This window comes from Macaca nemestrina, chromosome 6, assembly GCF_043159975.1.
Source record: "Macaca nemestrina isolate mMacNem1 chromosome 6, mMacNem.hap1, whole genome shotgun sequence".
NCBI classification, from domain to species: Eukaryota; Metazoa; Chordata; class Mammalia; order Primates; family Cercopithecidae; genus Macaca; species Macaca nemestrina.
The window spans coordinates 149,969,721-149,993,713 of record NC_092130.1 but is presented as its reverse complement, the minus strand read 5'-3'; positions in this window follow the sequence as shown (position 1 = coordinate 149,993,713).

Sequence of the window (23,993 nt, the reverse complement as noted above, 5' to 3'; positions counted from 1 at the left end):
AAACAAAACATAAAACCTTTTCTTCCCCTTCCAGGACCGGACCTGTCGGATACTCCCCTCTGCTTCACACTCATTTTCGTCCCCCCTTCTCTTTGTAGGAGCAGTCCAAAGATGGGCAACAACCAGAGCACACCGCTCTCATTCCTTGTTACCAATTTTAAGGATGTGAAGGCTCGGGGGCGTAACTTAAGCGTAGAACTAAAGAAGGGAAAGCTAGTTACTTTCTGCCGTTCGGAGTGGCCCTCTTTCGGTGTAGGGTGGCCCTCCGAAGGAACTTTCTGTCTCTCTATTATTACTAAGGTAAAAACTAAGATTTTCCTGCCAGGGCAGTCAGGACATCCTGATCAAATTCCTTATATTCTAGTGTGGCAGGATCTTGTGGAAAACCAACCACCCTGGATAACTCCATTCATCCCTGAGCCCTGCAAAGTCCTAGTAACGCGACCTACAAGACAAAAGACTCTCTCTGCTCCCTCGGCCCCTGTGCTGCCGGACAGCCAGGACCCCCTAACGTTAGAACCCACATTTCCCCCACCATATCCGCACCTTATCCCGCAGGACCCAGTCCCCCAGGGTGGTGCTTCCGTAGACGGAAACCGAGAAGCGGAAGCAGCCGAGAGCGAAAGTAACCTGGGGGGGCCGGCCAGCCGAACACGAGGCCGTGTACAGCGGGACCAAGCTTCCCAACTCCCTGACTCCACTGTAGCCCTGCCTCTCAGAGAAATAGGATCGCTCGATGATACCGGGCTCTCCCGTCTCATGTATTGGCCTTTTTCCACCAGTGATTTATACAATTGGAAGTCCCAAAATGCTCGGTTCTCAGATAATCCCAAAGATCTAACCTCGTTGTTAGACAGTGTCATGTTTACTCACCAGCCGACCTGGGATGACTGTCAACAGCTCCTCCGAATCCTGTTCACAACGGAGGAGCGGGAAAGAATCCAAGTTGAGGCCAGAAAACTGGTTCCAGGAGATGACGGCCAGCCAACTGCAAATCCTGACCTCATTAATGCGGCTTTCCCTTTGACCCGGCCCAGATGGGACTATAACACGGCAGAAGGTAGGGGACGACTGCTCATTTATCGCCGGACTCTAATGGCGGGCCTCCGGGCTGCAGCTCGCAAGCCCACCAATTTGGCTAAAGTATATTCTGTGTTACAAGGTAAGACAGAAAGCCCCGCTGTGTATTTAGAGAGATTAATGGAAGCCTTCAGACAGTTTACCCCTATGGACCCAGAAGCACCGGAAAATCAGGCAGCGGTAGTAATGTCCTTTGTAAACCAGGCAACACCAGATATTAAAAGAAAACTCCAGAAATTAGAAGGTTTAGAGGGAAAGCAGATTCAGGACCTCCTTCAGATGGCCCAGCGAGTTTATAATAATAGGGATACTCCAGAAGAAAAACAGTTCAAGGCAACCAAAGAAATGACCAAAGTCTTAGTAGCAGCTTTCCCCCAGGCAGGAAATGGCCAAAACAGAAAGCAGAAAAAGCAAGGCCCTAGGCAAGGATTAGAAAAAGATCAGTGTGCTTATTGCAAGGAACGTGGCCACTGGATTAAAGACTGCCCAAAGAAACGGAGACCAGCTAACCCTACCTCCGTACTCGTTACCCAGGACTCTGACTAGGGAGGACGGGGTTCGGACCCCCTCCCCGAACCCAGGGTAACTTTGCAAGTGGAGGGGTCCCCAGTTCGCTTCTTGGTCGATACTGGGGCGGAACGCTCAGTCCTAACCAAACCAATTGGAAAAATGTCTAAGAAAACATCCTGGGTGCACGGGGCCACAGGCATCAAAAAATACCCCTGGACAACCCAGAGGACTGTAGACTTAGGAATGGGAAAAGTCTCCCATTCCTTCCTAGTCATCCCAGAGAGCCCCTGCCCTCTACTAGGGAGGGACTTGCTGACAAAGATGGGAGCCCAAATCCACTTTGAGCCAGAAGGGCCCAAGATAACTGATTCCCAAAACAGGCCAATATCTATCCTGACTGTCACCTTAGAAGATGAGTATCGACTCCATCAAGAGCAAAAGCCCCCCGATCAGGGAATTGACTCTTGGCTCCAGCGTTTCCCTGAAGCGTGGGCAGAAACTGGGGGCTTGGGGCTAGCTAAACATCGACCTGCCATATTTGTGGAAGTTAAGCCAGGGACGGACCCGGTTCGGGTTCGGCAATATCCTATGCCCCTGGAGGCAAGAGAAGGAATTACGCCCCATATCCGCCGACTCCTAGACCAGGGAGTCCTACGGGCTTGCCACTCATCCTGGAATACTCCACTGTTACCTGTTCGTAAACCCAACAGTACGGACTACAGGCCAGTACAGGATTTAAGAGAAGTTAATAAAAGGGTCATGGACATACAGCCCACTGTGCCCAATCCATACACCCTTCTGAGTGCCTTACATCCCAAAAAACAGTGGTATACCGTTCTTGATCTAAAAGACGCTTTCTTCAGCCTTCCTCTGGCTCCCAAAAGTCAAGAACTCTTTGCATTTCAATGGACGGATCCTGAGAGGGGCATCAACGGTCAGCTAACATGGACCAGACTGCCACAAGGGTTCAAGAACTCGCCAACCCTGTTCGATGAAGCCCTTCATGAAGATCTGGGTGAGTACCGGCGGCAACACCCTGAAATAACTCTTTTGCAATATGTTGATGATCTCTTAATAGCGGCCAGGTCCCCGGAAACTTTTGTTCAAGGGACTGAGGACCTCCTGAAGACTCTGGGGGAGCTAGGCTACCAAGCCTCAGCAACAAAGGCTCAGATCTGCAAGTCGGAGGTAACTTATCTGGGGTACCTATTAAAAGGGGGGCAATGCTGGCTAACCAAAGCCCGAAAGGAAACAGTCCTACGCATCCCTAGACCCCAGTCAACACGGCAAGTGAGAGAATTCCTGGGGTCGGCAGGGTTCTGTAGGTTATGGATACCCGGATTTGCTGAGTTAGCCAAGCCCCTATACCAGGCAACAAAGGAACGGCAGCCCTTCAATTGGACGGAAGAGGCTGAGCTGGCCTTTCAGCAAATCAAAACTGCCTTGTTATCAGCCCCCGCGCTGGGGCTCCCTGATGTCTCCAAGCCCTTCCACTTATACGTGGATGAAAGTAAGGGTGTTGCAAAAGCTGTGTTAACACAGTACCTAGGCCCCTGGCAGAGGCCAGTTGCCTATTTGTCAAAAAAATTAGATTCAGTGGCTGCTGGCTGGCCACCCTGCCTCCGGATAATCGCGGCAACCGCCCTAATGGTCCGAGACGCTGATAAACTTATCATGGGGCAAGAGTTGCGCGTTATAACCCCGCATGCCATTGAAGGCGTCCTCCGGCAGCCGCCGGACCGATGGATGAGTAACGCCCGGCTCACCCACTATCAAGGACTGCTGTTAAACCCCCTCAGAATAACTTTTCTGCCCCCAACCTCTTTAAACCCTGCTTCACTGCTGCCAAATCCAGACTTGGACGCCCCGTCCCATGAGTGCACTGAGATACTGGCTCAGGTGCATGGGGTGCGGGAGGACCTGCAAGATCGTCCGCTCCCCGACACAGAACTCACCTGGTTCACTGATGGCAGCAGCTACGTCCACCAAGGCCAGCGGTATGCAGGAGCGGCTGTAACGTCAGAGACTGAGGTAATCTGGGCGGAACCCTTGCCTCCAGGGACATCGGCCCAAAGAGCCGAACTGATAGCCCTTACACAGGCCCTCACCCTAGGGGCAGAGAAAAAAACTAACAGTATACACGGATAGCCGCTATGCTTTCGCTACTGCGCACATACATGGGGCCATCTACAGAGAAAGGGGACTATTAACAGCCGAAGGCAAAGAAATAAAAAACAAGCAAGAGATCCTAGCTCTATTAACTGCTTTGTGGAAACCAAAGAAATTGGCTATCGTACATTGCCCTGGGCATCAGAAACCAACTACGCCAATTGCTCGAGGCAACTTCTTAGCCGACCAAACCGCAAGGAGCATAGCAAAAGCTCCCAGTCAGCTCCTCGCACTCCAGCTCCCCGATCCTGGCCCGCGAAATTTGCCATGTTTTCCCGACTATACCGAACAGGATCGCGAATGGATGAACACGCTTCCCCTAAAACAGGTTAAAAATGGGTGGTGGACTGATATAAATGACCAAACCATCCTACCAGAAAAATTAGGATGGCAGGTGTTGGAACACATCCACCGGACAACCCACCTGGGTGCCCGGCGAATGATGGACTTAATCAGGCACGCCAAGTTTAGAATCAGGCGCATAGCTGAACTGGCCAGCGATGTCACAACAAATTGCAAAGCCTGCCAACTAAACAACGCTTGCCCCCAAACCCAGACCACCGCAGGAATTAGGTGTAGAGGAACTAGGCCTGGTATCTATTGGGAAATAGACTTTACTGAGATAAAGCCTGGAAAATATGGGTATCAGTACTTACTTGTCTTTGTAGATACTTTTTCAGGATGGACAGAAGCATTCCCAACTAAGAGAGAAACTGCTCAGGTTGTAGCAAAGAAAATTTTGGAAGAAATCCTCCCCAGGTATGGCTTTCCCGTCCAAATAGGGTCAGACAATGGACCAGCCTTCGTTGCTAAGGTAAGTCAGGATTTGGCTTCCATTCTGGGGGCAAATTGGAAATTACATTGTGCTTATAGGCCCCAAAGCTCAGGACAGGTAGAAAGGATGAATCGGACTCTGAAGGAGACCTTAACTAAATTGACCATGGAGACTGGCGCTAATTGGGTAGTACTTCTCCCCTATGCTCTGTTCCGGGCCCGAAATACCCCTTACAGACTAGGCCTCACACCATATGAAATCATGTATGGCAGACCCCCACCCCTGGTCCCCAGTCTAAAAGATGACTTACTCAAACCTGAAACTGAAAATGTCTCTGAGCTCCTGTTCTCCTTACAAGCCTTACAGAAAATTCACCAGGAAATTTGGCCCAGACTACGAGAACTGTACGAGGCAGGACCTCCACTGACGCCTCATCCGTTCCAGCCGGGAGACTGGGTCCTAGTCAAGCGCCACCGGCAAGAAACTCTTCAACCCAGGTGGAAAGGACCACTGCAAGTACTCCTGACTACTCCCACCGCTCTCAAAGTAGAAGGCATCGCTTCGTGGATCCACTACACACACGTCAAACCAGTGGACCCAACATCCGACCTTCTCGAGCCGTCTGGAGCACCGGTTACATGGACTATAGACAAAGCTAAGAACAATCCCTTAAAGCTAACCCTGCGCCGTCATCCCCATAGCCGTAACCATGTCTAGCTTACCTATGCTTTTATGCCTTATGCATCTGACTCTCCTCACTGCTGCGCCGTCTAATCCCTATGTCTGGAGGTTCTGGCTCTATGAGAACAAAACTCACCCAGGGGAAACCCCCCAAGCGGGTAAACTGCTAGCTAGCGCAGACTGCCCCCCCTCAGGGTGTAATACTATAGTTTACCTCAATTTCACTAGGTTCCAGATTGCCCAACCAGCAATACCCATGATCTGTTTTGAATATGATCAAACTGAATATAATTGTAAAAATTATTGGTGGCACCAGAGTGCAGGTTGCCCTTATAGCTACTGTAAGACGCACTCTGTCCGATACTGGAGAGAACGACAAGGGTGGTATTTTTACAAAACTGAGTCTCCCGTCACTTACACTTGGATAATTAGAGACCCATGGGACTCTCGGTGGACAACCCCACAACATGGGGGAGTATATTACTCATCAACTAGTACCTGGCCCAGTAGCCATTTATATCTGTGGAGAAGTCTAGTCCAGATTCAACCCTTAATCCACACACAAATCCACAGGCAAGAAACCAAGCTATCACAAGACTTGCAGCCCTTCTCCTGGCTAACTCTATTACGGGAAGGGCTAGCATTCGCCAACCTCACTGGTTTAGGCAACCTGTCCTCTTGCTTTATGTGTGCAACCCTAGGAAGACCACCATTAACGGCTGTTCCTCTATCCTCCCCTCCCACAAACTATACAGGTTTTAACTCATCGATAGTCACGATACCCGATGTGGCCCTGTACCGTGACCCATACCAAGAGAAATACCCCTATTGTTATTCGGCATTTAGCAACAGCCTCTGTAACCAATCGGCTACATAGCCTAATAGTCCCATATATGCTCCCCCGGTGTGTTCTTCTGGTGTAATATGACTCTGTTAAAAACTCTGTCCAAAAGCATCTCTGACGGACAGTTGTGTATCCCTGTTACCCTAGTTCCCCGACTGACACTGCTAACCCCGGCAGAGTTCATAGGCTGGGCAGGGACCGCCCCAACTAAAACTGCGCGACATAGACGAGCAGTTTTTCTACCACTAATTGCCGGAATATCCTTAACCACCTCTGTCATCGCAGCGGGGTTAGCAGGAGGGGCCCTACAACACTCCATGATAGAAAACGACAAGCTGTTACAACAATTCTCTGTTGCTATGGAAGACTCCGCCTATTCCCTAGCCTCCCTTCAGTGGCAGCTCACCTCCCTAGCACAGGTCACCCTCCAAAACCGCAGAGCCTTAGACTTACTCACGGCTGAGAAAGGAGGTACCTGTATGTTCCTCAAAGAAGAATGCTGTTTCTATATAAATGAGTCAGGGTTAGTTGAGGAAAGAGTCCAACGCCTACACGAACTAAGCTTAGAAATGAAAAAGCAACAAGTCACTACCGCCGCTAACAATTGGTGGAGCTCTTCAATGTTTTCCCTTCTGGCACCCCTTTTAGGCCCCCTAATGTCTTTACTACTTCTACTCACTATAGGCCCCTGTGTGGTAAATAAAATTTTACAATTTGTCAGAGAAAGGTTTGATACCATCCAACTAATGGTCCTCCGTAGCCATCACCAGCCTCTCCTGCACCCAGAAAGTGAGGCTATAGTATAAGACTCTGGAAATCCAAGATTGGACATCCAGTTACTTATGAGAAGGGGGAATGAAAGGACACAAAGATAGATGTGTACCCGCCCCCCACCCGCTACACCCTTGTTCTGCCCTCTAATCTTTGCACATACCAGAGATTTCGTAAGTTCTGTGAGTACCTGGTTTTCTGCACGTACCAGAGATTTTGTTTTGCACATACCAGAGATTTTGTAAGTTCTGAGGCAAGGTCACAAGACGTGTTTAAGTAAGATAAACTCTTGCTGCCATAAACCTGCTCTCCCGCCTCAAAGTTTGAACCAAAATATCAGAAATGGCAGGAACCAATCATAGTTAGCCAAATCGCCTTGTTCAAACACTAGCCAATCATATATCTGATTTGTATAATAACTCTATGCCCACTTTTCTTAGACTATATAACATTGTTCGGAGCTGAGTGGGGGAGCTCTCCTGCCCGTCTCGTTTCACGAGCGAGGGAGAGTTCCAGGTTCGAACCTGTAATAAAGATCCTTGCTGCTTAGCTTTGACTCTGGACTCTGGTGGTCTTCTTCGGGGAATAAACGGTCTGGGCACAACATGTCCAAGACTTATTCAATACTAATGATTAGAAGATATATAAACCTTGGTCTGTCTTAGGAAGAATCTCTAACTATACCCCATCTCTAGGAATTATTGTGAGGAAGGTGAGATTTGAAGGCTGACTTCTTCCTTCCTTTTGTTTTTACCCATCTCCTTCATCATGCCCCTGCCACCCCAGTAACCAATATTCAAAGACAGTTCCTTCCCACCCTACCATCACACACTGGATTAAGACACCTAGGCATGCCATCCTGCCATTCTAAACATACCTATCCTCAGCCTCATTCACATAACATCTGTTATTACTATGAAGTGTAAATCATGCCTCATTTTTCCCTCCTGACCTAGGCAAGGGAGTTAAGACTAGGAATTCTGACAGAATTCAGTCATTGGCTAAAGGCTGCCCCAGAGATATATGCACTCGCAGGTGCTTCCACCTTAGGGCTTGCTATGGATTGAATTGTGTCCTCCCAGAATTCACGTATTGCAGCCCTAACCTCTAATGTGATGATACTTGGATTGGGGCATTTATGAGGTAATTAGGGTGAAATGAGTTCCTGAAAGTAAGGCCCTGATGAGAGGATTAGTGGCCTTATAAGGAGAGATGGAAGACAATGTTTTCTTTCTCTCTCTCTCGCTCTGCCCCCTCTCTCCCTCTCTCCCCTCTCTCCCTCTCTCCCCTCTCTCCCTCTCTCACCTCTCTCCGCCAAGCTATGTCAGGACAGAGAGAAGGCAGCCATCTACAGGCCAGGAAGGGTTCTTCCTCGGAAACTAATCATGCTAGCACCTTGAGCTGGGACTTTCAGCCTCTAAAACTGTGAAAAATTTAATTTCTGTTGTTTAAGCCACCCAGCCTATGGTGTTTCGTTATGGCAGCCCAAGCTCACTAAGTCAGTGTTTCACATAGCATAGTGGTTCCAGTACCCAAGGCATGATCCAAATGGAGATGCAGCTGTGAGCCATGAGAAAAAAGGACACAGAAGCCAATGGATGCCCAAGAGGGAATGCTAACAAGGGGTCCCAAAGAATCTGGACAAAACACTAACGAAGTTTTCCAAGAAGAGTTAAAGAGTAAAAGCAAGAGAAATTGAGTAAGGAGCAAATGATTCTGACTATCCAGAACACAGTTTGCTCTTCGATGCAGGATGGAGGAGGCAGAGTAAGCTACTATCTGTAGTTTAAAGAAACCCAGTGGGGTGTGGTCCCCACTGCTACTGTGGTAATGGATGTCTAAAATGTAATCCTATGGGTTTTGTAGTTAACACACAAAAATACCAGACCTTTTTTTTGTTTTGTTTTGTTTTGTTTTGTTTTGAAACAGAGTTTCACTCTTGTTGCCCAGGCTGGAGTGCAATGGTGCGAACTCGGCTCAGTCATGTCAATTCTTATTGCAGTGGGGCTGATTCATCAGAGGCTGGGGACACTCCTTATGTTAAATAAGGGATGGAAATAGATGGAATGAGTTCCATCTGGAGTTCTAGTTCTATCGTGGAGAACATAAAATGGCCCTGTGCTGAATATAGTTTATTTTCCCCTCCAAAATCAATTCATCACCTTCTGCATCCTATTCTGGCCTCAAAAGCCGGCCTATATGAAATTCATCAGAAGGTCCCTCTGCCCTTTTGCTTATAGCCGATTTTAGCCATTTGGAGTTACCAATAGGCAATGTCAGGGCAAAAGGAGTGTAAGTTGGCATTTATCTCTCCAGTTCTCTATCTGCTAGGTGTCTATGAGTTGTGGGGCTTTCCTAAGGGAAAAGATACCATTCATCTAAGGCAGATCACTCCATACAGTCACCCCTTTAAGGCTGGCATGAGGCATAGTGAGAACTCTTCTTACTCTACTCAGTGTATTTCAATCTCTTGTTGATTTCCTTATACTCTGCTGACACCTTTACAAATTATCTCAAAATACCTAGTGTGTATGTGTGCACCGACTAATGCCAAGAATCAAAAGAAAAGAGTTTCATAGAGTGAACTTATTTGTAACCTTTCACTAACATGCATTACCCTTATAATCCTAAAGCAACCAAAGCAGGAACAAGCCCATTATCTCCATTTTCAACATTAGCATTTTATATGTTACTATCTCCAATAACCAAAATCACACACTATTCCAAAACACATTTCCACTAAGAAGACATTTCTGGAAATCACTGAACAATGATAGTCATTACCAAAGCATAATTATTTCTAAATTTTCTACAGCTATTTTTTTCATTCACAAAACAGACTGGTTCATTTGTGCTGCTGAACCTTATGATACTTACACACCTTTATCTCTTTGATATCATTCAAATTCATTGGATGGTAAAGCACTTACTGAACTGAAATCAGGATCCAAAGTCAAAAATATTTTTGAAATACAGGATTAAGAACATTTATATTTTTTTTTATTATTGGGCTTCCTAGAGCCAACAATGCATTATACTACTTACTGTGCCTTGGTAATTTCCAAGAGGAGCTACACTGCTATGCAGTGCCTTCCAAATATATTTGACCAAAGAACTTTTATTGTTTTTATAAAATATGTATTAACATCTCTTGCAAAATGAGGATTTGGCAGAACTCTGTTAACGAAATAACACACCAGAGAGTAATGGTTCTCAGTGGTCCACATCTCAGCCACCCCTTGGGCTGTCAGGAATTTGACGCCAGGGACTGCATCTTTGCTGTCGCTTTACACCTTGCAGTTCCTTCTATATAAAGAAAATTCCCTTGTGACTCTCTATCACAGCCTCCACTCATTCACTCTTAGCACTTCACTCTCCATAATATTATTTGTGTGCACTAATTTATCATATTCCATGTCCCCCTGCTAGGCATGTGTAAGCACCATGCAAGTAGAGATGTCTATTTTGCACACTGCTGTCTACCCAACACTAGAGGAGTGCCAGGCATTCAGTACATATTTGAAATAATGAAGGACTCCTGCAGAAGATGTGGTTAATATTTTGTCAGTTCAGTATAATTCAATATGTGTGTGTGTGTAGACTGACTCAATCAAACCACCAGATAGTCTATTAGTCCCAGAATAGAAATGCTCTGTTTGTGTGAAAATATGCAGGTTGCACTATCATATTAATGAAGCTTTTTTTTAGCTTTGACTATACTTACAAACATAAATATTTTAATTATGTATTACATTCATTATACCACACATAATCTTTTCAGAGAAAGCAGAGTAGAGAAAAAATATCGATAAACTGAATGCATCATTGCTACTATTTCCTCTGTAACCTGGGTCATTACATATTGTTCATGCCTGCCTCACATATATTGGTGACAAGGTTGATTAAAAGATGCTATATCAAAGGATATGAGGCTTAGAAGCAAAGAAGTGTGTATTAATATTGGTTTTTCTTTTTAATAGGTCTCTATCGGGTAATTCTTTGTGAAGATATTCATAGTAACAATTGGTTAGGTTGGATGATGTAGCAGAAATGAGGGATGTTAGGTATGTAATATAGCATGCACATTGCAGTATTTCACAGCAAACAGCAGTCCTGGAGGCAAGTAGGTACTGATTCAACTGAGCAGTAACGCAAATCTCGTATGTTAGCCACCAACCCTCTGACAAGCCATGCCTGCCATGAACTGTGGGTGAGAAATGTGGTCATGCTTCTAAACCAATTATTCTAATCAAGGCTTTGATTCAGTGTGCTCAAAACAGAGAAGATTGGCCAGGGAATTTCCCATTTAAGAAAGAAGGTTGATCAGTATGAATCTGATGCTTATCTTTAAGGATAAGATTATATGTCCCACATAATGACACAATAAAATATATTCTACTCTAAGAAACTTAAATATATGAATGAAATTTCTGAAAGAGTTTTTTAAATTCTATTCAACCATCTTGTATCTTTCCTCTTTTCCCTCCGTTTTTCAACCCTTGAAAATGGGAATGCCACAATATTTAACGTTTAATTCTACAAAAATAACTGCAGGGAATAATATGTGTATTAGTCAGTGTTCTCCAGGGAAACAGAATCAATTTATTATGACACATGGACTATCCAGTAACGGAGGCTGAGAATTTCCAACAGCTGTTATCTGCACACTGAAGAACCAGGAAAACTAGTGGTGTAATTAGTCTGTGTCCAAAGGCCTGGGAACTAGGGGAGCCAGTGTTCTAAGCCCTGAAGTACAAAGACCCGAGAACCAGGAGCTGCAATGCCTGAGGATAGGAACAGATGGATGTCTCAGCACAAAAGAGAGAATTCATTCTTCCTCCATCTTTTTGCTCAGTTTGGGCCCACAACAAATGAAACAGTGCCTTCGTACACTAGTGAGGATGAATCTTCTTTTCTTAGTCCTATGATTCAAATGCTAATCTCGTTCATCAACACCCTCACAGACTCACCCAGAAATAATGTTTTCCAGCTTTTTGGGCATCCCTTACCCCAGTTAAGGTGACACCTAGCATTAACCATCACACTTGTAAATCCCAGAACATTGTTTCTACACAAGTACTTCAGTGAAAATTACCAATGTTGCTATGTCAAGCATTTTACATAGGTAATGAAACCCTAAGAGGCCAAATCTTCCCATTCACCATATTAGTATTTTTAAAATGATTTTAATGATTGGATGATAAAGATAAGAACTTTTCAATAATGCAGACAGTCTCTGAGGAGTGGTGAGTCGTTATAGGAACACCATAACACAATCAAGAGGGCATTCTCATGACTTACAGCATCATTTGCCCCTCGAAGGGATGGCTGCTTGGAAGTTTGGGCTTGGCTTTCTTTTTTGGTCTCATCAAGCTGACCAGGACAGCAGTCCTTGAGTGCCTTTATGGTGTGTATCCATTTAATACTGAGCAATACCACTACTGGCCAGAATTTTTGGCAGACCTCTGCTGTAATCAATGCTACTACAGAAGGCTAAGACCAGGAAAGTGGTACTGAGAAAGGGAACATCTCATTCAGCTGGACACAAAATCAATCGATCAGCAGAGGAGAAAGAGAATGCACAGAAGATAAATGCAATCATTTTTTCAACTTCTTTGCCTTCTGTCACGTTGAAGAAACAAGGCAAACTCAATGTAAGTCCTCTGCCTTGATGAACCTGTTCATGTTTCAGACTCTCTGCACTTTTTTCTCTTTAACTTAGCTGATCAGAGATATGTCCACTTAGTGCTATAGCTATGCCTCAAAAGTTATGACTCTTCCACACCACTGAAGTAGACCTCCAACATACTTACACATTTCTTACACTTAAACATCAAGATTATCAATAAATTTGCAGTTAAAAAATTAGAACTTATTAAAATAAGGTACCATAGTTCATTTTCAAAAACAATGTCACTGAATTATAAATGAACACATTATAAAATATGTTATAGATAAGTAAACTCTTGAGAAAATGTTTGTGTTATAAAGAGAATATTTTCACATCCTAATGTCTCCGTTGACTATATGTGTATTTTTAAAAATAATTTTATGGGCGGGATGGTAAACTTACCAGTTGGATGGGCTCAATAGCCCATTTGAGCTTTACACAGGCTGACATAGACTTTATGAATTGTTTGAGAAATCTGGTTTGTCAAATGGTAGCATGTGTCCCCATCCATTTAAATGCTAAATGAATGATGCTGTCATCCACACATATAGTTACTATTAAATTATCTGTACAGGATTATATACTCTTAATCAACATTGACATTTAAAAATGAATTTCTTGATGTTTTTAAGACATTCAAAAATAATTAAAAGCTTTGTAGGCTGCTTCCTTTTCATATCACTGAAACAAATGTGAATTATTTTACAAGGAGAGGAAAAACAGTGGGTCAAGTAGCAACAGGCATTCTGGTACTTAGATAAGAATTCCAGATGCCCTGGTTCTTGAGAGACTGTTTTTTGTTTTGTGTTTTGTGTAAGATTTGATTTTTCTTGACCTCAAATATTTTCTCTATGGACACTTACAGGAAATGGATTTGAAAGTGCATTGTCCCAAGAGGAAGTTCTCTTCCAAGAGCAATATTTCAAAGATATGTGTATAGCTTTGTAAATTAACATTGCATTAACATTTTAGCTTAAAAGGAATACAATGATTCACAAACCACTGACATAATCTCAGCATTTTTCTGAAATTATATATGACCTATACCTTCATAAAAGCCAATACAAATTTATTTTAATTACTACCCCCAAAAAAAAGTTGTGTCCTGCTGGAATCAACAAAGTTTGGGAAATTATGACTAGTTTGTTAAGAATCAGTTCAAATGTATTTTAGTCCTTTGTTAATATAAATACCAAATACAGATATAATATTCATAATTTATGCCTACAGTTTCACAAGCCCTGTACAAAGCTACTATTTTTTGTTAAATACACACACACACATTCCTTGAAAAATTACAGAAATTAAGAGCCATAAGTATGTACATATCCTTTCACTTCATGCGTGAACCTGTGTTTACAGAGCATTTGGATGTTAACGGCATAGATTTCACTTTCTTCCAAACCAAGGAGGTTCAAATTCTTCTTCCAAGTAAAGGAGACTTCTGATTTCAGTTAAGTTTTGTGATTGCACTTGGAAACATCCAATGGGCTACAGGAAACCAAGTGGTATTTTCACGATGGTTGGTCCTGCTCAGCATGAAGTGAAGAAAGAGGGATAGGGAAAGCAGGGCAAACACAGAGCTCCATAACATTCAGAAATGTATTGTTGATCTTCTCTCCATCATTATCCAACCTACATATCCTTATTTTCACCACTGTTTGTATTGTTCTTACACTTTCATGCTACAGCAAATGCATATTCTATTCTTTTGTCCTTCCTTCCTGCAAACTGTTTCTAAGGACTTGTTGGACAGTCCTTGGCTCTTAGGATAGCCTTGAAAATGGAAGAACTTATTGAACATGATTAGAAGGATCCTTGATACTCAAAAATGTTGGCTATAACATAAGAGGACACTCAGCCTTCTTAAGTAACAGTAACAACTAATATTCTCCTAGAATTTCTTATGGGTCTGGTGAGATAAGATTCTCTTTGAAACCTCAAAACAGTTTAAGAGATAAAAACTATTCATGCATCGCTTTATTCATTCAAATGAATGAAGGCAAGTATTCCTGACTTACCAGTATCATGCTACCTGCAAGGTAAGCTATGATAAGCAAAACATCTATTACAGTGCCTTTACAGAACTCATAGGAAAACAGTCCCACATATAAAGCAACAGAATTCTGACTTTAACCTTATGATACGGTCTGGATGTGTCCCCGCCCAAATCTCATCTTGAATTATAGCTCCCATGATTCCTACGTGTCATGGCAGGGACCCAGTGGGAGGTAACTGAATCATGGAGGCAGGCCTTTCCCATACTGTTCTTGTGAAAGTGAATAAATCTCATGAGATCTGATGGTTTTATAAACGGGAGTTTCCCTGCACATGCCCTTTTGCCTGCCACCATGTAAGACAGGACTTTGGTCCTCATTGGCCTTCTGCCATGATTGTGAGGCCTCCCCAGTCTTGTGGAACTGTGAGTCAATTAAACCTCTTTCCTTTATAAATTTCCCAGTCTCAAGTATGTCTTTATTAGCAGCCTGAGAACAGACTAACACACTTTACATCCTCTCAACCACTAAGATGTATGACCTTAACCACATATCCCACTAAGGAACATACAAAGCTGTCCATGTCCTTTTCTAGCTAAATAATTGATCAGGTGTTGAAACTTTAAGCCAAAGATCCTCATTCAAAGCCCTCCATTGAGTAGTTATAAATTTTGTTCCTCGCTGTAACCTTGGGGAAATCACTTGTTCTCTCAGAGACCTAATTTCCCAATTTGAAAATGACCTTGCACGATTAGGTGATCTTTGAGTCCCTTCCAGCTGTGGAATTTTAAATTTCTTGATGGAAATTGGTTCTACATAACAGATGGACCTAGCAAGATTTTTAGGTTAGGCAACCTATGAAATATGGCCTGTCCATTCACAGCTAAGGATGTGGGCAAAGTAGGGTAGTTTAGCAGGATAATGGGGTCAGCAAAAAAAGGAGCTCATCCTATGACACAATTTTCTTTTATAATACAATTCTGTCCTTGATACTGGGCATGCATTTTGATTATTATTGCCCACTACACCACTATATTCTCAAATGGTTAGAATCTTCTGCTATTTTTAAGGTAGGGAAAGAGAGAGAGAGAATTAGGAGAGAGTGACAGAGATGTGATGAGAAAAGAGATTGGCCAAGGAGCCCATCTAGTGAATTACATAAACACAGAAATGCAAGAGTACAGAGAATGGATAGAGAGTTAGAAACTAAAGGAAGTGTCAATAACATTAAAAGATTCCTCTTTAATCCTTTTTGTAGATGTAGGATTTCCAAGCTGAAGAGTATTTGGAAGATTCATGTTATGGAAAATGCATAGACTGAATTAAGATAGATCTAGGTTTGGGGCCAACCTATATGACCTTAAAATTCTGTCTTAATTTAACTGAGCCTCCATTTTAATATCTAGAAAATGAGAATAATATGCATTTGAAATTTAAATAGACATTGTATATAAAGATAATGTCAGAGGCATTCACAGATGAGGTTCCCAGCTGCCTTTTGCTTAGGAAACTGCAAATCAAAGACATTAAGTTATTTTCCCAAGATCCCACAGCTAGTGATAGAGTCAACTTACTAGAAAAAAAAAAAAAGATTGTTTTTCTACCTTCCTATTAGTCTGCTTTTTCCTTTCTTTTCCTTCTCAAATTGAGATCCTTTCCTCATTGTAGAAAACCAAGAGGGTTAAAGTTGCTAATCTAAACCTTGTACTAAATAATAGATTTATTCAAAACTTTGTCCACTACTATTGCTACATCACATACTTGCACTTATGTTCCTTGCATCTGTTTGTTGTTCTTCATAAAGTTTGAAACAAAGGCATATAGGACCAAATAACGCCATTAACCAACTCAGTATCCGTTGGCACTATCATTTCTTTAAAATTTTTTACAAATGCTTAATGACATTATTAAGGGTCAAATGTTTTAACCGAACACCTTTATGAACTTGTCCACATTCATGACTCATACTGTAACTTCTATTATTCAAAGCGTATATTTCTGTAACACATTTCCGAGAAACCTTAACCAAGCATACTGTCTATGCATAGAGCCAAACACTCTGTCCGTGGGATAGAGTAAATTTATGAGATGTGTTATAAGGCTAAACCTTATGAAAAGAGATTTTTTTATGGATTTGGATTTATTACTGGAGCTTCCCTGTACCACAGCTCTGTCCTATTCCACAAATAAACACAGAAGCCACTAAAAATGAATGTCATTAACTCACAATTCCTAAACCAACAAACACACTTAAACCCACTTTTCCTTCTTACCAGGAAATCAATATTGTATCCTGATATAACATGAATCCTCCCACCTATGATTTCTATGTCATCATCTTTGTTCCCTTAGGTCCCTGGCTTGGTCACTTATAGCTTCTCTCTCTAGTATAATCAATGTATTTCTCTCCACTGTCTCGTTTCTGTTCGCCTCTGGACACACAGATGTCTCCCATCTTAGAAAACCTTTCCGTTTCCCCATCCAGCTACTGTCTTATCTCTGTCCTCTCCTTCAGAGCCAACTACCTTGAAATATCTTTTCATATTTTCTATTTTATTTTACCCACTTCATATGTACTCTTCAATTCACATCACTCTTACTTCTCCCCCTACCACTTTCTAAGGCATTTGCCTGTGTCCGCTTTCGATAAATCTATTAGAGGCTTTTACTCTTTATGTGACCTCACAGCAGGATTTTTTCACTAATGGCTACTTCTACTATTTTTGAAATTTTCTCCTTTCTATCACTTTTAGGTCATCATAACCTATGATTGTTGCTGCTGTCATTTCTAATAGTATTAGTAGTAATAGCAATAGCATATGATGACTTCTGAACCCCCCTTTCTAACCCAAATCTTTCCAATGAACCTGAGTCTGGAACTTACTTTTCACATCTACCGTAAACTAATCCAGGTCAGAACTTACCTCCTTTCCTCCAACACTTCCACGCAATGCTCTCCTCCTCTTACACTCCTTGGCTCCGTGAACAGTGTCACAGTACACTTCTTAGTACAAAGCATAAACTCAAGGTCACTCTTTACCATTTTTCTTCACTTTCTACATCCAACTAATCAAATTCCATTGATTATATTTCTGTCATGCATTTTTAATTCACTTACTAATATCTATCCCCACTATCACTCTTCTAGCTCAGTGCACCACCACCTATTGCCTTGACATACTCACCAGTCTCTTAACTGAACTTGGACGTTAGTCTCATTCCTTCTAAAACATAAATCCAACTCTATCACTCCCCTACTTAAAATCAGCAATGCTCATAGGCTCAAGTCCATCTCTCCATCACTTCTCAGTCTATCTCCTTTGCATTCTTTGAATTTTAGTTTAGATGTCACTTTCTGAGGTCTGGATCAGGTTCTTTCTCATATGCACCCACAGCATCCCAGCTTCCACATTTGTTCTGTGGCATGGTAATGACACTGTAATTGTCAGTTTGCCTGTTTATAATCCTTTTAAGAAACCAAGATTCAGAAGGATGGAGCTGGTCTATCTTGCTTTTGCCATATCTTCAGCATTCATCTCAGAAGCGAGCACAGAAGTTCTCTCCACCAAAATGTCTGCTATATTGCCCCTCCTCCCAAGGAATCAACTTTTCCTTTGTTGAAACTGCCCAAGCTTTTCACCTTAACCACACTTTCCCCTGACACACTGCTTGCCTTGTCAACACTGTACTACCTTCTCCAGGTCTGGGGCCCCTTGCTAATCTAAACTCATTCAATTTTTCCTTTTTTCTTTTTTCTTTTCGAGATGGGACTTGCTCTCCAATCCAGGCTGGCGTTCAGTGGCACAATTATAACTCTCTGTAGCCTTAAAGTCTTAAAGTCCTGGACTCAAGCTATTCTCCCACCTCAGACTTCATAGTATCTGGGACTACAGGCACATGCCACCATGTTCTAACAATTTGTGAGTTGTTGTTGTTTTTTTTAAAATAGAGATGGGGTCTCACTATATTGTCCAGGCTGGTCTTGAGCTCCTGGCCTCAAGTGATGCTCCCACCTCTGCTTCCCAAGTAGTTCGGATTACAGGCATGAGCCACCACACCCAGCTTGAACTCACGGTTTTGGACACAAATATTGGGAAACAATGTACAGAACTGTGGTGTGAGAGAAGCATACAGGTACTCACTCTCCCCTATATGTTCTTTTCTTTTTAAAATTACCAATTATTTTCTTTCTATCTCTAGTTTAGGTGTTTTACTTCAGTCAGTCCTTAGAAAAGCCTTCCTATTTTGTCCATATGTGCTTAACAATAGATCTTTTCTCGAGACTTCAGTTACCACATCTTCATGAAAGATCCCAACACTAAACTTTTTACTGGGTTCTGTGTCTCAACTCTGAACTCTTTTCTAAGTTCTAGATCTGGATCTTCATCTGCCAATTAAATATGTTCACTGAGATTTCATCACCACCTTAAATTCAAAATGTTCCAAATAAACTCAAATTTTTCTAAAACAAACCAGCATTCTGCACCATGCTATTCCAACGCCCCACCTTCTATTTGCAACAAGCCAAGACTTCTTCCTCAGCTATCTTTGATATGTTTTTGACTTTTTGTCTTTTCTCACCTGGGAAATTCCTCTTTTTATCAAAACAGTTTATATTTGTCACATGACATTATTTTGAGCTATCCAGGATCTATGGACCCTTGTGTTAGTTTGCTAGGGCTGCCATAACAACTACCACAGATTAGGTGGCCACGGAATGGATCAAGGTGTCAGCAAGACTGGTTTCATCTGAGGCTTCTTCCTTAGCTTATAGATGGCCCTCTTCTCTTAATCTTCCTCTGGGCACATCTGTGCCCTAATCCCTTCTTCTAAGGGCACTAGTTGTATTGGAATAGGGCCCATTCCCCATGACTTTATTTAACCCCAATTACCTCTTTAAAGACCCTATCTTCAAATACAGTCATATGTTAAGGTACTAGGAGTCAGGATTTCAACATATGAATTTTAAGGGGGCATACTTCAGCCCATAACAACTTTCTTATACAATTGAGGAAGCTCCTACATTATAAATCTTTTCCTACCATCATTGAAGTCAAATTTCCAGACTCCTTTGCATGTGACTTGAGCTCACTGGCAACCTAGTGATGTAAAGAAGGCAGGACTCTGAGCAATACAATCTGGAGAAGACAAGGTAGGTACATCTAGTTTCCAAAGGCAGCAGTACCAAGATTCTAGCTTTGTATCGAGTACTCAACTGTGGTATCAGTGGTATTTCTCCTGGAAAAGGTCTGTGGTAGAGTTTGGTGTACTATTCTGGAAAGAAAGTCTCCACAACTAGTGTTCTGAACCTCTCAGAGAATCCATGAGTTATTTTGCATCTTTCTTAGATTTATCTTGATCTAAATTAAGAGTCTGTTTCTGTTGTTTGCAGCTAAGGATCCCAGTTGATACTTTGAATTTTAAAGTGATTTACATAATCCTTATCCTTATTGAAGTATTGTTACAAAAGAGATTAGTCAGAATCTATCAATTACTAATATTAACTTCATAAAACAATCTTTTTTCTTGCTTTCGTTAATTATGAAAAAGGCAACTCACAGGCCATTATAAGTATTCTAATTTGGATCTTATGAAATGCATCTTTATCTAGCCTTTCTGATTTACTTTCACTCACTACAACAAATCCTGCCTATTACCACCAGGTGGATTTGTTTAAAGTACATTATTTTTAACCAGTACACTACCCTGCCTTATTACTTTCAAAATCTAGCCATTGCCTGTATGATAAAGTTTATATGCCTCTTGTGTGCATTTAAGTTTTCCTCACTCTAACTCAAGTGCACTTCATCTTCCATTATAAACTCTCTCTTTAAGAAAAATAAAATAGAGCAACCAAATTTATTTAACACATACAGTGCATGGCATTCTCAAAAATGTGTTAATAAATGGTTTTTCTTACTATACGTAAAACTCTGTAGGTTTATTACCAATTTTTGCATATAAGAAATCTGAGACTAGAAAAATTAACTAAATTTCCTAAGCTCACACAAATAATAAATGATACTAGGTTTTGAAATCAAGTGTTTCCTAGCCTTTTCTCACCTTGTGATTCTCTTCGCTGTTTCCCATGCATTTTCCAGCCTCTGAGCTTTTCTTATGCTGTGCTGTAGCCTGGAACATTCAACCAATCCCTCCTTTGCTTATCTAAATATTACTCACACTTTAGAGTCCAGCTGAAGACCTTCAGCCTCAATAAGCTTCTCTGATGTCTTCAGCTAATCTGATTTTTTTCCTGAAACCTAGTATAGTTTTTATGATCACTATCACTTTCTTTGCTGTTTTGTTATATATTACATCCTATTAACCACTTCTTATGTATTTTGCTTTTCCTCCTGTTTGTGAGAGTCAAATCCGTTAGGTGTGAGATTGTCATCCTTTGCATGCTCCTAGGTACCCTGCATACTGCTAAGTACAGGAGGGAGTGTTACTACACAACTATCCAGTTGAATATTCCCCATTACTGGGCCATAAAAATGATATTAACATCATGTTTTACATTACTTTTAGCCTTCAGGTGAAGGATACCTCCCAGTGGCCTTGAATAAGCTTATCTTTGATGTTAACTTCTTTTTATAAAGGGAAAAGATTCTTATACATTTTTATCATTTACCTTCCATTCACAGGGACAAATAAATTTTCAAAAGCACTTTTGGTAACTTCGACATGGTAGGTAACAAATCTTAAGTCTATTGGTAAGCTGGGTGATTCGAGTTTAATGGAAAAAAAAATAATTTGTGATTAAGAAGTTAGTGTATAGCAGTTTATAGCAGTTTTTTTTTAATTCTTGGAAATCAAATGGGCTCATTTCATTGCCTCTGCACCATAACCCACTGAAAGCAATGGACTTGCAGAGATTTAAGGTAAGTTTTTAAAAATGTGATTTTAAGGCCAAGAAAATATGAATACAAGTTCGTTAAAAAATTTTTATGTTTCGGCCGGGCGCGGTGGCTCAAGCCTGTAATCCCAGCACTTTGGGAGACCGAGACGGGCGGATCACGAGGTCAGGAGATCGAGAGACCATCCCGGCTAACACGGTGAAACCCCGTCTCTACTAAAAAATACAAAAAAACTAGCCGGGCGAGGTGGCGGGCGCCTGTAGTCCCAGCTACTCGGGAGGCTGAGGCAGGAGAATGGCGTAAACCCGGGAGGCGGAGCTTGCAGTGAGCTGAGATCCGGCCACCGCACTCCAGCCTGGGTGACAGAGCAAGACTCCGTCTCAAAAAAAAAAAAAAAAATTTATGTTTCTTACTAATCCACAGACCACAACCATAAGGAACTAGCCACCCAACCTCTGTAATCAGACTCTTATACATCAGAAGACATAAGAAATAAGATATTCAGAGATGCACTGGTACCTGACAACATCAAATTTGTTTTTGTAAAAAAATGTAAGTAACCATATGAAATGACCCAATTACTATCTTCTTTTGTGTAGAATTCCAAGCTCCACTTTATCTTTTGTGTGCATATAAAGTACAAAAGAATGACTGTTTGAACTATTATTTTGTGCTTATATCATCAGTAATGCAAGCATTCTTTCCTTCACTGATATAAAAATCTAAATTTTAGTTTTGGAAATATCAGCAATAATTTAAAATTATTTTTAAATTGTATAAGATCATTGAAACTAAGTAACTTAATTGCTCTAACGTTTACTCTCTATTTTGATTGTACATCACAGTACCCCTTAAAAAAAGAGTCAACAGTATTCACTCTGGCTGCCCCAGTGATTATACAACCGTTACCTAGAAATGGAGGCTGGGAAATTCCAACAGATTTTCTTCTTTATTCATGACGTAGCCCATGCCCACTTAAATATTTGCCTGATGTCTTTTGGTGTCTAACTGATGTGAGTAGATTGTCTGCAGGAGAATTAAGTCATACATTCTGGAGAGTCTTTGTAAATAGTTTTGCCTACAACTAACCATGGTATGATATGACATGATGATGGGAAAGCTGAAAGGGCTACACTAATTATACCCCAATTATGTTATCCTATCATGTAGCTCTAGAGTTATTAGAAACCAAGAGTTCAGAAGCAGTCATATAAAAATCTAAAATTCTGTTAGGGTAATGATCATTCAGGTTACATTTCTATTGCTTATGTTTTATCATGGGACTGGACTAATATGAGATGGCAAAGCTGCAGACACATGTGCAAGCTACAGGGTTAGGTATTTAGGAAATGCCCCTCAAAGTTTGTGTTGGAATAAAGCTAAGTCATTCCTTTCCTTCAACCTAGGCATACAAAACTCAGAGTGCAGACAAATGAGAAAAAAAATAGATGAGGAAGATAAAGCCTGATAACATGTATGAGATGTGTAAGTCTTCTTTCCATCTGGCACATCTTTGAAGGGCCCAGGTACACATAGGAATTTCACATGTGAGAAAGATCACAAATAGTAGTTTAGGACCACTATGTGCTGGGCACTGTGGTAGGCACTGAGAATTCAGTGCTGTGGAAATACACGGCTGATGAAGAAGTTACAGCCCAGCAGAGAAGGAGCTCAATAAACCGATCAATTCACAAATTACCAATCAATAAAATTTGTACTAAGTGCTTCAAAAATAAGTAAAAAGTTTTACACAACCATAGACATTACATTTGGGTAGTCAGAAAACATTTTCCCAACAGATAATATTTAAGATTAGGCCTGAAAAATAATTAAAATTGACTTGACAAGATGCATTTTGTATTTAATATCATTTTATTCTTTCATTTTATTTTAAACATCAGAGAGCCCTGTGTATATCTAAAATCTGTTTGGAAGGACCAAATAAACAGTAAGAGATTACAGATATGGCAAAGAGGAGGGTTCATGCATAGTGCAAATTCCCTGTGAAGTTAGGAGAGAAGTGCAAGGTCTTATCTGACCTTAGATAAGAGAAGATCTCGGCTCACTGCAACCACTGCCTCCCGGGTTCAAGCAATTCTCCTGCCTCAGCCTCCCGAGTAGCTGGGATTACAGGTGCCCACCACTATGCCCAGCTAATCTTTGTATTTTTAGTAAAGATGGGGTTTCACCATGTTTGCCAGGCTGGTCTCGAACTCCTGACCTCAGGTGATCCACCTGCCTCGGCCTCCCAAAGTTCTAGGATTATAGACATTAGCCACCGTGCCCAGCCCCTATGTTAATTACTTCATATGATTTCAAATTATGTTAACACATCATCTTCTTACCTCGTACATGATATTTACACATATATGAATCTATGAATATCTATGGATATATATATGTTCTAATGCAAAAATGTGAATATACAGTTCTTGATACTCGTTCACATCAAACACATTTGCAAAGGTTGATAAAATCATTATTTATATGTAGTAAGCATTCTGCTCAGTTGCTTCTGCTAATATTTACAAACTTTAGCTCTGCCTGTGGTCATCTATCATCTGCATGAGCTGCTATTTCTCTGATTTCCACATGTCAAGATTATCTAACTACTTTTCTAAGTGTGTCCTTTAGCAGA